At 46.8% G+C, this 15,180-nt stretch overlaps 1 protein-coding gene and 1 long non-coding RNA gene across 10 annotated transcripts in view; one reads left to right on the top strand and one right to left on the bottom strand.

Annotated features, from left to right (window-relative positions):
* The window catches only part of ZMYM3 (zinc finger MYM-type containing 3), an 81,250-nt gene extending 80,319 nt beyond the window's left edge, over nt 1-931 (bottom strand). Inside the window, exon 1 of one of the 6 annotated variants that reach the window (XM_069985514.1) lies at nt 912-931. The gene's annotated coding sequence lies outside the window, so the exon portion shown is untranslated. The other 5 variants (XM_069985513.1, XM_069985509.1, XM_069985510.1 and 2 more) reach the window with 5 other exon arrangements.
* On the top strand, nt 444-14,024 carry LOC138802330 (uncharacterized). Of its 4 annotated transcripts, none has more exons than XR_011364745.1 (4): nt 444-706; nt 5,874-5,952; nt 12,923-13,053; nt 13,863-14,024. It is a non-coding gene; the product is annotated as an uncharacterized lncRNA (long non-coding RNA). The 4 variants fall into 4 exon arrangements; XR_011364744.1 differs by having other exon boundaries at nt 5,874-5,961; XR_011364746.1 differs by having other exon boundaries at nt 444-720; nt 5,874-5,961.
* The last annotated feature ends 1,156 nt before the right edge of the window (nt 14,025-15,180 follow it).

Below are 15,180 nucleotides of genomic sequence, written 5' to 3'. Positions count from 1 at the left end.
CACCGCCTCTCCCGCCTCTCACCCTGGCTATGTGCCCCCCTCACATCCCCAGCCCTCAGCCTAAGTGTCGACAGATTACACGCCCCACCCACCTACGGGTGTTATGCACGTTCTAGGGGCGCCCTCCAACTGATGCCCTATCCCCCAGAAGCGGGCCAGATGGCTGCAGCCCTGCTCACCCCCGCTGCTCTGTTTGCCGCCGTGCTTCTCTCACACCATACCTTCACGGTCTCCGCTCCCCACCCCTTGGCGGGTGTTCTCCCAACCCCCCTCCTCGGACAACGTACAGCGCCTATGAGCACGCAGCAGCTCTCGCTCTCTCTCTTTTCCAGGTACAGTCTCTGGCGCAGCCGCACTCTCGTGAGGTCTCTATCTGAACGTCTCTCGCTGTCTCACGCACTCTGCCGCTCTCTCTCAGGCGCGCCCCCGCTGCGGTCCCTTTAAGCGCGATCTCAAACCTGTAGCAAGATAGGCGCGCTTCCGCGAATGGGGGCGTAGTCAAGCCAGGGAGGCGGAGTTTCGCATTACAGCGATTCGGCGATGGCTCGGCAATGTTTGTAGAGGGGAGGGGCGGAAGCGCGAGCTGCGGTGAAAACGTTGAGGAGTGCGCAGTCGCAGTGAGGTGTTCCTTTCCTTTTGATGCGGAGTGTTGGGGCCTTTTCTGGTCGAAATACCCAGAGAGCTGGCGGCATGTGACCCAAGGGCTGTAAGTGCCCAGAGGTGAAGGTTAAACTGCCACAAAGAAGAACTCCTTTATTATGTAGATATGTATGGCTGCATCTTTACTTACACATCATTATTTCACATTTATCATACCGAGAATTCACATTGAGATGTGTAAAAAATGATCATATCAGATGCATGGGCGACGGTTCTGTATTGTAGTATAAAATAATAAAGTATTTACTTACCTTACCACGTTCCCGGTGCCCTCTGGCCATCTCCGGGCTCTGCAGCTGCAGCACTGCCTTCTGTTCCTGCCTCTGCACGGACAGGCTGCTCAGCCAATCACTGGCCAAGACAGGACTGCAGCAAGTGATTGGCGGAGCGGCCTGGCAGTGCAGAGACCGCAGAAGGCCCGAGGACACCGGGGAACGTGGGAAGGTAAATAAATACTTTATTATTTTACACTAAAGGCAAGGGCTGCACAGACATCGCTAACGATATATATACAGCCCTGCTGCCGGATAGTCAGCCTGTGTAATTGCTCAGTAAACAAGCGCCAGTCAAGCAGATCAGCGCTCATTTACACCTTATGATGAGGCCATGTAATTGGACCCTAACTGCCACTGTCCATGTAAGAGAGAGGGCCCAACTGCTGTGAAGCCCCACCTAGGTGCCACTGTCCATGTAAGAGAGAGGGCCCAACTGCTGTGAAGCCCCACCTAGGTGCCACTGTACATGTAAGAGAGGGCCCAACTGCTGTGAAGCCCCACCTAGGTGCCACTGTACATGTAAGAGAGAGGGCCCAACTGCTGTGAAGCCCCACCTAGGTGCCACTGTACATGTAAGAGAGAGGGCCCAACTGCTGTGAAGCCCCACCTAGGTGCCACTGTCCATGTAAGAGAGAGGGCCCAACTGCTGTGAAGCCCCACCTAGGTGCCACTGTCCATATAAGAAAGAGGGCTTAACTGCTGTGAAGCCCCACCTAGGTGCCAATATCCATGTAAGAGAGAGGGCCCAACTGCTGTGAAGCCCCACCTAGGTGCCACTGTCCATGTAAGAGAGAGGGCCCAACTGCTGTGAAGCCCCACCTAGGTGCCACTGTACATGTAAGAGAGAGGGCCCAACTGCTGTGAAGCCCCACCTAGGTGCCACTGTACATGTAAGAGAGAGGGCCCAACTGCTGTGAAGCCCCACCTACTTGCCACTGTACATGTAAGAGAGAGGGCCCAACTGCTGTGATGCCCCACCTAGGTGCCACTGTACATATAATAGAGAGGGCCCAACTGCTGTGAAGCCCCACCACCTAGGTGCCACTGTCCATGTAAGAGAGAGGGCCCAACTGCTGTGAAGTCCCACCTAGGTGCCACTGTCCATGTAAGAGAGAGGGCCCAACTGCTGTGAAGCCCCACCTAGGTGCCACTGTCCATATAAGAGAGAGCGCTTAACTGCTGTGAAGCCCCACCTAGGTGCCAATATCCATGTAAGAGAGAGGGCCCAACTGCTTTGAAGCCCCACCTAGGTGCCACTGTCCATGTAAGAGAGAGGGCCCAACTGCTGTGAAGCCCCACCTAGGTGCCACTTTCCATGTAGTAGAGAGAGGGCCCAACTGCTGTGAAGCCCCACCTAGGTGCCACTGTCCATGTAAGAGAGAGGGCCCAACTGCTGTGAAGCCCCACCTAGGTGCCACTGTCCATGTAAGAGAGAGGGCCCAACTGCTGTGAAGCCCCACCTAGGTGCCACTGTACATGTAAGAGAGAGGGCCCAACTGCTGTGAAGCCCCACCTAGGTGCCACTGTCCATGTAGGAGAGAGGGCCCAACTGCTGTAAAGCCCCACCTAGGTACCTCTGTCCATGTAGGAGAGAGGGCCCAACTGCTGTAAAGCCCCACCTAGGTGCCACTGTACATGTAAGAGAGGGCCCAACTGCTGTGAAGCCCCACCTAGGTGCCACTGCCCATGTAAGAGAGAGGGCCCAACTGCTGTGAAGCCCCACCTAGGTGCCACTGTCCATATAAGAGAGAGGGCTTAACTGCTGTGAAGCCCCACCTAGGTGCCAATATCCATGTAAGAGAGAGGGCCCAACTGCTGTGAAGCCCCACCTAGGTGCCACTGTCCATGTAAGAGAGAGGGCCCAACTGCTGTGAAGCCCCACCTAGGTGCCACTGTCCATGTAAGAGAGAGGGCCCAACTGCTGTGAAGCCCCACCTAGGTGCCACTGTCCATATAAGAGAGAGGGCTTAACTGCTGTGAAGCCCCACCTAGGTGCCAATATCCATGTAAGAGAGAGGGCCCAACTGCTGTGAAGCCCCACCTAGGTGCCACTGTCCATGTAAGAGAGAGGGCCCAACTGCTGTGAAGCCCCACCTAGGTGCCACTGTACATGTAAGAGAGAGGGCCCAACTGCTGTGAAGCCCCACCTAGGTGCCACTGTACATGTAAGAGAGAGGGCCCAACTGCTGTGAAGCCCCACCTAGGTGCCACTGTACATGTAAGAGAGAGGGCCCAACTGCTGTGATGCCCCACCTAGGTGCCACTGTACATATAATAGAGAGGGCCCAACTGCTGTGAAGCCCCACCACCTAGGTGCCACTGTCCATGTAAGAGAGAGGGCCCAACTGCTGTGAAGTCCCACCTAGGTGCCACTGTCCATGTAAGAGAGAGGGCCCAACTGCTGTGAAGCCCCACCTAGGTGCCACTGTCCATATAAGAGAGAGCGCTTAACTGCTGTGAAGCCCCACCTAGGTGCCAATATCCATGTAAGAGAGAGGGCCCAACTGCTTTGAAGCCCCACCTAGGTGCCACTGTCCATGTAAGAGAGAGGGCCCAACTGCTGTGAAGCCCCACCTAGGTGCCACTTTCCATGTAGTAGAGAGAGGGCCCAACTGCTGTGAAGCCCCACCTAGGTGCCACTGTCCATGTAAGAGAGAGGGCCCAACTGCTGTGAAGCCCCACCTAGGTGCCACTGCCCATGTAAGAGAGAGGGCCCAACTGCTGTGAAGCCCCACCTAGGTGCCACTTTCCATGTAGTAGAGAGAGGGCCCAACTGCTGTGAAGCCCCACCTAGGTGCCACTGTCCATGTAAGAGAGAGGGCCCAACTGCTGTGAAGCCCCACCTAGGTGCCACTGTCCATGTAAGAGAGAGGGCCCAACTGCTGTGAAGCCCCACCTAGGTGCCACTGTCCATGTAAGAGAGAGGGCCCAACTGCTGTGAAGCCCCACCTAGGTGCCACTGTCCATGTAGGAGAGAGGGCCCAACTGCTGTAAAGCCCCACCTAGGTACCTCTGTCCATGTAGGAGAGAGGGCCCAACTGCTGTAAAGCCCCACCTAGGTGCCACTGTACATGTAAGAGAGGGCCCAACTGCTGTGAAGCCCCACCTAGGTGCCACTGCCCATCGGTAAAATGAAGCAATCTTAGAGCAGAAAGAAGACACAGACAAGTGTTATACAGGTATATATTGAATGTGCAGCATAAAAGCTTGTGGATGGTGTGGGGAACTGCACATAGAGTAAGGAGCGGTGACAGTATCACTTTAAAGCGACTCTGTACCCACAATCTGACCCCCCCGCTTGTACCTTCAGATAGATGCTTTTAATCCAAGATCTGTCCTGGGGTCCGTTCGGCAGGGGATGCAGTTATTGTGCTAAAAAAACAACTTTTAAACTGGCAGCCCTGTGCCGGGGCTTAGATTGTGTATGCATTAGGCTGGCACAACCTCTCTGTCCCTCCTCCCCACCCTCCTCATCATTAGGAATTCTCCAGGCAGATTGTCTCCTATTCCTTACTTGTGTGAATACTGAACATGGGCTGGATCGTTAAGGCACCTGTGCAATGTTCAGACAGGAGAAAATGTTCCAGTGGCATTCCTAATGATGAGGGTGGGGAAGAGGGACGGAGAGGTGGTGCAAACTTAGGGCACAGATACTCTAAGCCCCGTCCGTTGGGCACAGGGCTGCAGGTTTAAAGTTGTTTTTTAGGACAATAACTGTATTACCTGCTGAACAGACCCCAGGACAGATCCGAATGTACAAGTGGTTTGGGGGGGGGGGGGGGTCAGATTGTGGGTACAGAGTCGCTTTAAAGGATTGGAGAATTCCAATTCCTCTTGGTTAGTATGAATGCCAGATATGTGCGTATCAGCCTGTCCAACCCCTATATATATATATATATATATATATATATATATATATATATATGCCCATCCCTATAATGTATTAAATGGGAGATATAACTTATGTCCGTATGACGTATTATATAGGATATATAACCCCTGTCCATGTGATGTACTATATAGGGAATAGTTGCCAACATTAGTTTTTCCAGACTAGAAATGAGTGAAGTGATTCATTTAGCTTCATACAAAGCTGAAACTTCAGCGTTTGATGTCTGCCCACTCCATGGAGAAGTTTGAGACAGCCCAATGACTGGCTGGAAAACTTGGATACAGCCATAGAGTACAGAAGGAGCATATTACAAACCCCAGTATCAGGTCCCCAGCATATTAAAGACCCCAGTATCAGGCCCCAAGAATATTGCAGACTCCACTATCAGACCCCCAGCCGCTGGCAGTGACATAGAAAATAGAGGGAGAGAGGAAAATGAACCTTGCTTGTTTGCAGTGATAATCAGTAGAGATGAGCGAATTTCAAACATACTCTGGTTTATCCAAACCCAAACGTTCTGCATTTGCTAAACAGTGGCTGATGAAGTTGGATGCAACTCCAAGGCTGCATGGAAAACATGGATACAGCTATAGGGCTGCATCCAACCTCTTCAGCCACCAGTAATCAAATGCAGAGCATTCAGGTTCGGAAAAACCCGAACATGCTCGAGATTCACTCATCTTCAATAATCAGTTATGTGGACAGAAAAGATAATTCTGCTTGCTGGCAGTGGAATAGAGAAAGGTATAGGGAGAGTGAAGAGGATGATCTCGGAGGCTATTTGCAGTCAGTTAGCGGCTCTCCTGGCTGGCTGGCTGCCTCACTTTGTCAGTGCTCTGCTTAACTATAAGCTCACCCAATGATTGCTTCCGGATAAATTTAGCTTTAAGGTGTAGTTTGTTGTTTGTTTTTTGCAGAAATTAATAGTCCAGGCGATTTTAAAAACTTTGTAATTGTGTTTATTAGGCAAATATGTCATTATCTGCATTTAAAACGACTTTCCCCATGTCCCCCCCCCCTTTCTCTCATTCACTGCTCATTATCAGGAAATCTCGAATCTTTTACATCAGTGGAGCAGAGAACAAAGGATTACATAGTGGGAGCTGTGTGAAAGCCGGTATTTAGGTGAGAGAGGTCAGTGCTGACTTCAGCCCGGTGATGTAGCTGTAAATTAACTCTTTGTGGTCCTGTTTTGGTGCCTCATCTCCCTCCACCCCTCCCTAGTGTGCACATACCCTTATAGAAGCAGTTTTAACTCCATGGTTGCCAGAACATTAGCTAAGCGGGTTGGGCTGAACAACTCAAGCCAGACCAAAACAAGCCAGTCTTTGAACACTGCAAAATGAATACACAACCAAGAAAATCAGAGACTTCTCAGCCACCCAGGCACAGTCCTGACAAAACCTCAATCACACCAGTAGAAAGAAAACACAGCGATCAGCACAACCTAATTCATATTAAGTGATGGGAGTGCTAAAGCAAAGCATGTGTTTTACATGTTATTCAGAATAGAAAATCATTATTTTTGGTGTGTAGAACCAAAAAAGTGTAAGACATTGAGACATTTCTTTATTTTGCTATTGGGAACTTTTTTTTTTTTTTAGCCTTTTTTTATTTATTTATTTATTTAGTCGGTTTTTGGGGCTCAGTTTAGACAAATCACTTAAAACACTTCAAAGTTGAATCAGCAGTAGCATCTGAGAATCGTAGAACTGTGCTGCAATGGTTTATAGCAATGTGATATGCTGCATTTACACGGATTTGAGCGATAATCGTACACAGCAAACGATCAAATGTCGAGCAAGAAATCGTTCATTTTGATCATTCAACATGTTATTAAATCGTTGTTTGCTAAAAAGTCACAGATCGCTTCGTGTGAACAGTCTTTCACTGATTTACCCTATGTAAAAGATGGGCTTAAGCGATCTTAAAAACGATCGCAATAACGATTTTTCTTACGACTTTTCAAACTATTTTTCTAATGATTTATTTGTCTAAACGCTGATCGTTATAAAAATCAAATCGTTGCTTCAAAATCGTTAAGCGATTGGTTGGGTGAATTATGGCTCCGTGTAAACGTAGCATTAATCAGAACAATTAGACTATTTGCTAACACTCTCAGTTTTAATGTTGGCAAGTTTTTAGGTAAGCATTTAATACTTCACAACATATAAGCTGGTTAACAAAAATGTGTTAATAAAAAAAATCTACAATGGAAAGGCAGTGCTATCCCTGTCTGTAATATGGAGAGGGGAAGGGCTACCTTAGCTCTCTGCTTGTGTAATGTCATCCATTTATTGCTCATGAAAACTTGATCCAACAGAATCCATTAAAACCCCATCCCTGGACCACTAAAAACTCATCCCCTATTGATTGGCCACCTGTAATGTGTATGCTTTTTTTTTTTTTTTTTTTTAAGGACTACAACACCTACTATGTACATAGTGGGTGTTGTAGTTCTACAATAGCTAAAATATGCAGTACACAGGGAACATTCTTTATATGATAATATAAGTGAATTACAGATACTGCAGCGGTTGCAGATACCGCCTACATTAAAATTTGGGAGGGGCCCTTACCAACCATAATCCATACATAGCTACATGCATTTGATTAAAGAATTGCAGATTTAAATTTAAGGGGTGTTCCCCCCAAGAGCAAAAAATATTAAATGCTTTCAAACATAGCTGGTCTTGCTCACTAAGTCAGCCTGAGTACTTTGAGCCATCTGACGTTTTTTTTAGCTGACACCGTTCCTGAGTTAAAAGTTTTCCTAAAATTCGGTCTATATGCAAGATGTCGTTGGCCAGGAATTGCTTCTCTCTGATTGGTCAATTTGCTTTCTTTAGGGCCCACTACTGTTATTACTACAATGCACAATAAACACAGTTGCAACTGAAGGCTCAACTGAAAGAGAGCAGCCCTGACAATAGGAATCAGTGAAATTATATAAAATATAGTATTATATACCTTCAAAGCCTTTAAACACCTCATGGCATTATACCCCTGCGAGGGGTGGACCACACAATGATCATTGGGGGGGGGGGCAACATAGTGATCATGGGGGAGGGGCAACATAGTGATTAATGGGTGTCCTGTCAGAGTGGACCGAGACACACAACCATGTGCTGCAGGGGAAGGAGGCTTACAGTGAGGGAGAAGACAGAGTGATCTGCACAGGGTGGGGGGGATGGCACACAGTGAAGGAGAAGACACAAGTCATCTGCACAGGTAGATGGCACACAGTGAGGGAGAAGACACACAGTGATCTGCACAGGGGGATGGCACACAGTGAGGTAGAAGACACACAGTCATCTGCACAGGTAGATGGCACACAGTGAGGGAGAAGACACACAGTGATCTGCACAGGGGGATGGCACACAGTGAGGTAGAAGACACACAGTCATCTGCACAGGGGGATGGCACACAGTGAGGAAGAAGACACACAGTGATCTGCACAGGGGGATGGCACACAGTGAGGAAGAAGACACAAAGTGATCTGCACAGGTATATGGCACACAGTGAGGGAGAAGACACACAGTGATCTGCACGGAGGATGGTACACAGTGAGGGAGAAGACACACAGTCATCTGCACAGGGGGATGGCACACAGTGAGGAAGAAGACACACAGTGATCTGCACAGCGGGATGGCACACAATAATAATATTGAGGAAGAAGACACACAGTCATCTGCACAGGTGGATGGCACACAGTAAGGGAGAAGACAGTGCGATCTGCAGTGGTGGCACATCGATCTGCAGTGGTGGTAGTGGGATTGGGCTGTCAGAGAGGAAGCCATACAGCGGCGGCACCAGGGGAACTGAGACAGGCAGGGATGGGGGGGTTGGTTGCTGTCAGAGAGGGAGAGTGCCGTACAGTGATAATCTGAAGCCAGACAGTGATCATCGTGGTAGGGCTAGAAGCGCTAACCTGGCCCATTGAAGACAGGAGGACATGTGTTCCCCAACACAGAGGGTGGGGGCCAGGAGGAGAGAGCGGTATCAGAAAGGACTCAGTTTTGTTGATTTTATTAATCCAGAGGGGGTAAGTGCAATTAAAAAAGAAGAAAAACTATGCGAAATCCATAAGTTGATATTAGACAGATGGAAAGCTGTGAGTGGGCTCTTTGTTAATGCAAAAATGATTTGGGGGGGAATACCCCTTTAGGGTGCGTTCATATGTACAGGATCCACAGCAGATCTGCAGCAGATTTGATGCTGTGTTCAGGTATTTACATTCGGATGAATTCGGATGCAGGCGCACCCATGTGAGCCCGCATCCCAATTCACTGCTACATTGTATGAACTGACATGTCTTCCACGTCTGCTATTCACTGTATATCGGCCGCAGAAAACTGACATGTCAGTTTTTCGTGCGGCTGGATGGAATCCCGTCCGGAGCGTATACTACATGTATACACTCCGGCCAGATTTCCATTCATTCACATACAACGTATGTGGTGTATAAATCACGGCCGTTGTTGCAGATTGCATGTATACAGCACATACTTTGTGTGAACATGGCCTTGAAGTGACACTGTCATCCCCTTTTTGCATTCTGACTTCTCTACACAGGTGTAAAGGGTAAATTTAGCAGTTTTCATACCTTATTTTATATAATATGTCATGGTGCTTGTTCAACTACAAAGTGATCTTTTATCAACTGCCGATTAAGGTAAGTGTGCGTGGCGTCACAGCAACAGCGCCACTTAGCCCCGCCCACAGCACCACTGTTGGCCCCACCCCTCTGTGACATCATCGGCACATAGGCCCCCCTCGATGCCCATTGGTATGGAACGATCTAGAGGGGGTGGGGCCTTGACCTTTAGGCCAACCAGTTCCAATGGTCGGCGAGGGGGCAGGAGCCTTGTACCTATGGCGCCATGGAGTGGTGGGGCTAAGTGGCGATGTTGCAGTGCAGCCCCGCCCACTTAGCCCCATCTGCAGTTGATAAAAGATCACTTTTTACTTGAACAAACACAATGACATATGATATAAAATAAGGTATGAAAAATGCTAAATTTACCTTTTACACCTGTGTAGAGAAGTCAGAATGCAAAACAGGGGTGACAGTGTCACTTTAGGCTATGTTCACATTACGTAACAGACTGGCCGTTCCGTGACCCCGGCCGATTCACGGAACGGACGGTCTGTGCCCGGATCATCGCGGCCGGTACTTAAAGAGAACCAATAATCTAAATTTCACTGTCCCTAATATTAAAGTATATTTTTCCCTAAGTCTATCTATAAAGATGGAGTCTGTATCTTTTTCCTTACCTACTCTTTCGTTTCTGTGTAAGCAAGGCGGGGCCGGCGCCATCTTGATGACGTCATTTGCGTTCCACCGCTGGAACTCAAGTTACGTCATCAAGATGGCGGCGCCCGGCCTTGCTTACACAGAAACAGAGGATTAGGTAAAGTAGAAGATACAGACTGTAAAGGCAGTCTGTATCTTCATGAAGTCTATTTATGAAGATACAGACTGCCTTTGCAGTCTGTATCTTATGTCTTACCTACTACTTCGTGCCGGTGCAGCAGGGCCGGCGCCACCATCTTGATTAGGTCCTTGCGTTCCACCGCTGAAACGCAAGTGACATCATCAAGATGGCAGCGCCGGTCCTGGTGCAGCGGCACGGAGTAGTAGGTAACGCATAAGATACAGACTGCAAAGGCAGTCTGTATCTTCATAAATAGACTTCATAAAGATACAGACTGCCTTTACAGTCTCATACTTTACCTAATCCGCTTCTTTGGTGTAGCTAGACCGGGCGGCCGCCATCTTGAAGACGTAACTTGCGTTCCAGCGGTGGAACGCAAGTGACGTCATCAAGATGGCGGACGCCCGGTCTTGCTGCCGCTCTGCATGACGGGAGTTTCCTGTCTCGCGCCGGCTCTTTTTAAAAGAGCCGGCGCGAGGCAGGAAAGTAAAACGGGAATATTTAAAAAAACGAAGCTGTAAAATTAATTAATTTTATTTACAAATGTTGGTAAAATCATAATTTACATCTAATTAAAGTCAGTGTATAGATAGAGAGAGTCGGCACTACCAAAGCTCCTTTTACAATTGTAACTTCTACAGCTGCGTGCATGTAGCTATGCTCTTTATCAGGCTATTACCAACGGTGGTGCAACAATCGGATAGAGCTTAGTGGCTATTCATGTGATACTTAGTATAGGAAAAAAGTCCAAGTGCACTCACCAGCATGGTAAGTGGAAAGATGGAATTGGAAACACCTTCCACTAGTTGGCGTCCCTCTCCCCCTTTACCTGCACCATGCTGATATGATCACAAAGAACGAATAAAGCAAGCATCTTTCTACCATGCTGGTGAGTGCACTTGGACTTTTTTCCTATACTAAGTATTACATCTAATTAGGGAATAAAAAAAAATTCATTTTAGTCCATGATTGGTTCTCTTTAAGTACCGGCCGGATGATTTGTCTGGCCGCAGAGCTCTGATGCGGGCGCATCAGCACGCACCAGCATCAAAGCTTCCCATAGCACACAGTGAAGCAAGCGGCCGGAGCCGCTTGCTTCACTGTGTGAACTGACAGGTCTTTCTGCGGCCGGAATTCACTGAATTCCGGCCGTAGAAAACTGACCTGTCAGTTTTTTCCGGCGCCACACAGGATCCCGGCCGGAGCGCATACAATGTGTGTACGCTTCGGACGGGATCGCATTGGCACTAAGGCTATGTTCCACCCCGCAAAACTACAGCCGTAGTTTTAAGAAGTGTGAACATAGCCTTAAGGTGTATTCCCATGTCAACTAACATAGATAAACTTGCAGGGTAGCATGTTGGCTCAGTGATTAGCACTGTTCCTTTGCAGTGCTGAAGTTCTTAAAGGGGTATTCAACTAACATATAACATATATAAACTTGTGGTACCAGGAGAAGTCCGACGAAAATTTTGTATTGTAAAGTATTGTATTGCTCCCCAAAAATTAAACAAATCACCAATATACACTTATTACAAGAAGTGCTTATAAGGGTGCCTTCAGACCTAACTGATCCGCAGTGGATTTCATGATGGGGATTTGCAGCGAAATCCGCTGCGGATTTTGTGCCATTCATGCCTATGAGAGCACATACTTGCAGCGGGATCGACATCCTGCTGTGAGTATGTGAGTTAACCCCCCGCAGCCCGCCGCCGAGAGCATACATTACCTGCTTGGTGCCACGGCTGCATGTGAGGCTCCTGGCTCCGGTCCCACTCAGCCAATCAGTGCTGCCGTGCACTGATTGGCTGAGCGGGTCCGGAGCCGGGAGACTCACATGCAGCCCACTGCGAGTATGTGCTCTCATAGGGATGAATCGCACTGGATCTGCAGCGGATTTCGCATTAAATCCGCTGCGGATCCGGAATAAAAGGGTGATGTCACTTCCCGACTCCCAGAGCTGTGCGGGCTGTGGCTGCTGGAGAGGATGATGGCAGAGGGATGCTCAGTGTCCCTCCAGTGCCCTGTGTCCCTCAGTGTCCCCCTGCCATCATCCTCTCCAGCAGCCACAGCCCACACAGCTCTGGGAGTCGGGTCGTGACATTCCCATGTTATCCAGGAAGTGAAACCTTGATCCAGTAGTAAGCATTTCCCGTAATAAGTTTCTATTGGTGATTTGTATAACTTTTGGGGGGCAATACAATACTTTAATAAAAATTTTAGCTGTACTTCTCCTTTAAGTTAAATATTTTAGCAAATACTGTACTTTTATTTAGCAAACCTGCCTCCACTGACCACCACTTTGTTCTAAAACTATACTATAACGACTAATTTCCCTCCTCCCCCCTCCATAGAACGGACAGTGCTTGACTGATGTAAAAGAGTCGAGATTTCCTAATAATTAGCAGTAAATGAGAGAGAGGAGGGGGGGCGGACCTAGGGAAAATCTTTGTGAATGCAGATAATGGCATATTTGCCTTATAAACCTAATTACAAAGTTTCTTAAAATCACCTTAAAAAATAAAAAATACGACAGTGACACTTTAATCCTTTGAGGGGGTATTACCTTAAACATCTTTTCCCCATATTTCTTGTAGGAGCCATTTAAATATTTAAATAAATTAATCATATCTCTCCTTAACCCCTTGCCTCTTCAGCCTGTTTTGGCCCCAGAAGTGTAGTGGGCATATTGCGGCTGAGCAGCTGATGACACGTCAGAGGGGGGCCGGCATGAGGGAGGGCTGGAGCGGTCTTGACCCAAGATGGCGGCAGGGTCGACAGAAATTGAGTAAGTATACTGCACCACACTTCCGGGGTGGGGGGAACACGGGGAAGGGGGCCATTCACTTAAATAACACACATTACAAAGTTGTATAACTTTGTAATGTATGTTATTTAGTGAATAAATGTTAAACACTGCACTACCCGTTTAATGCCCAGGGCCTATTTTTCAAATCTGACCTCTCTCTTTATGTAGTTATAACTCTGCGATGCTTTAAACTATCGCAGTTATTCTGAGATAGTTTTTTCGTGACATATTCCTCTTTTTGTTTGTGGTATATTTTGGTTGATACACTCAGTAGTTTTTTGTGCATGTGCGCAAAAATTTGAAAAATGTACATTTCTTTATATTCAAAACTCTTTTCCTAAGAAAAATAGTCATGCCACATGAGCTAATTAATAATGCAACATCTACAGTATGTCTGCTTTATGGTGACATAATTTGGTGAACGTCCTTTTACTTGTTAGGATGTTAAAAGGATTTGAAATTTTGCAGCGATTTTTAAAATTTTCATGAAAATTTCAGTTCTGATATTATTAGGGACCAGTTCAATTCTGAAGTGGATTTGTGGGACCTGAATGTTAGTTACTCCCATAAATCCCTCCACTGTAAAAACTGCACCCCTCAAAGTATTCAAAGTAACATTTCATAAGTTTATTAACCTTTTAGGTGTTTTGCAGAAATTTAAGCAAGTTGAAGGGGAAATTTAAAATTTATATTTTTTTGGCAGATATTCTATTTTAATTATTTTTTTCTTCTTACACAGCAAATACTAACTGAGAAATACCACTCACTATTTATTCCCCTTATTCCAGTGTTTCTAGAAATCCCCCATATGTGGCCGCAGTCACTCAACCACAGGCCGCAGACATGACAGACCTGGTGAATTTTGGGGCCTTTTTTTATTTCATTTATTTATTTTTTTAGCCATTATACCATGTCAGAGAGGCCTTGTGGTGCCAAAATATTTGTCTAAGATAAGTTGACTTTTCCATCGGTAAGATTTGGGGGACATGTGACACCCTAATCATTTTTTATTAGATTTTTATTAAGATGGTATGAATAAATAACACAATTTAGCAGCTGTTTTTCAAAATTTTTTTGTACGCCATTTACTATACATTACATATGACATGTTATCTTTGTCAGGTTGGTACGATTACAGTGATATCCATTTTATATAGCTTTCGTTATAGTTTATGGCATTTATGCTATAAAAATTGTTTGTGTGTTGCATATTGTAAGAGCAGTAGTATTTTTAGTTTTTCGCCAACGGAGTTATGTGAGGGCTTTTTTTGCGTTTTTAGCGGTACACAGATTATGTGACTAGGGATCATGTAAATAAATCTCACCTGCCTAATACATCAAGAATTGAGGTGGTGCCTGAGAGGCCGGGGGAGCTTGACGGACAGGATAGGAAACCCCTTATCTGAAAGAAGAAAGTGGTGCTGATCTGGGAACAAGGGAATAGGTCACATTGTGTGACGTCAGAGATGCCAAGACTACTGTGAGATAAAGGAATAGAAGATAAGAGGCAGCGAGTGTGAAGTCTCTCAGATTAACTCTGCGTAATAGCTCTGTGTACTATAGAGAACGATTAGCCAATGGAACAATCATCGGCTGATCATTTCTTAGGTCCAGACCTAAAATCATTGGGCGTGCATTGCTATGTGTAATAGTGATGCACGGCTGACGGCTGCTGATTGTAGTATAAAATAATAAAGTATTACCTTACCATGTTCTCTGATATCCTCGTGGGCCTTCCCTGGTCTCTACAGCTTTGCCTTCTGTTCCGGTCTCTGCACTGACAGGCCGCTGAGCCAATCACTGTCCATGACAGGCCACTGCCAGTGATTGGCTGAGGGGACGGCGGCCTGTCAGTGCAGAGACTGGAACAGAAGGCTGGAAGAGCTGCAGACCAGGGAACTTGGTAAGGTAATACTTTATTATTTTACACTAAAGGCAAAGACATCAGAGACTTGCTGCCCTACTAACCTTTAGACTTCTCAAACTTCATTTTTGATACCTGGAAGCCCTGTATAAAATATTTACTGCTAATATAAGCACTGTAAGAATTGAGTAGAGTTCTGTATCCCATTTCACTGACTATTCACATAATCAAAGGGCTGTTGA

Source organism: Dendropsophus ebraccatus, chromosome 10 (genome assembly GCF_027789765.1).
Source record: "Dendropsophus ebraccatus isolate aDenEbr1 chromosome 10, aDenEbr1.pat, whole genome shotgun sequence".
NCBI lineage: Eukaryota > Metazoa > Chordata > Amphibia > Anura > Hylidae > Dendropsophus > Dendropsophus ebraccatus.
Note: the sequence above shows the minus strand (reverse complement) of the source record. Positions and strands in the feature narration are given on the sequence as shown.